Genomic DNA, 568 nt, shown 5'->3' with positions numbered 1-568 from the left:
CGGGGTGCCTGGGTGCCTCGGTCACTCAAGTGTCTGCCTTCAGCTCAAGTCATGATCCCAGGGTCCTGGGAAGGAGCCCCAGCATCAGGCTCTGCACTCAGTGGGGAGTCTGCCCCTCCCTCTCCTTCTGCCCCCCCCCCCCCCCCCGCTCATGCTGTCTCTCTCAAAGAAATAAAATCTTAAAAAAATAAAAAATAGGGCACCTGGGTAGCTCAGTTGGTTAAACATCTGCCTTTGGCTCAGGTCATAATCCCAGGGTCCTGGAATTGAGTCCCACAATAGGCTCCCTGTTCAGCAAGGAGTCTGATCCTCTCTCTGGCAAAAATAAATAAATAAAATCTTTAAAAAAAAAAAAAAGAAGAAGAAAAGAAAAGGAGTGCCAACTGGCTCAGTTGGTGGAATGTATGACTCTTGATCTCAGGGTCACAGCCTCAAGCCCTACAGTGGGTGTGGACCTAGCGAAAAGAAGAAACAGAAAAGATCTAAAATCTGTAATCTAAGCTTCTGCCTTAGGAAACTAGAAAAAGAGCGAAGTAATCCAAAGTAAGCAGAGGGCAAGAAATAATAA

This window comes from Ursus maritimus, unplaced genomic scaffold (genome assembly GCF_017311325.1).
Source record: "Ursus maritimus isolate PB19 unplaced genomic scaffold, ASM1731132v1 scaffold_32, whole genome shotgun sequence".
In the NCBI taxonomy this organism is placed as follows: domain Eukaryota; kingdom Metazoa; phylum Chordata; class Mammalia; order Carnivora; family Ursidae; genus Ursus; species Ursus maritimus.
The sequence above is the reverse complement of the archived record's forward strand: the minus strand, read 5'-3'. Positions refer to the sequence as shown.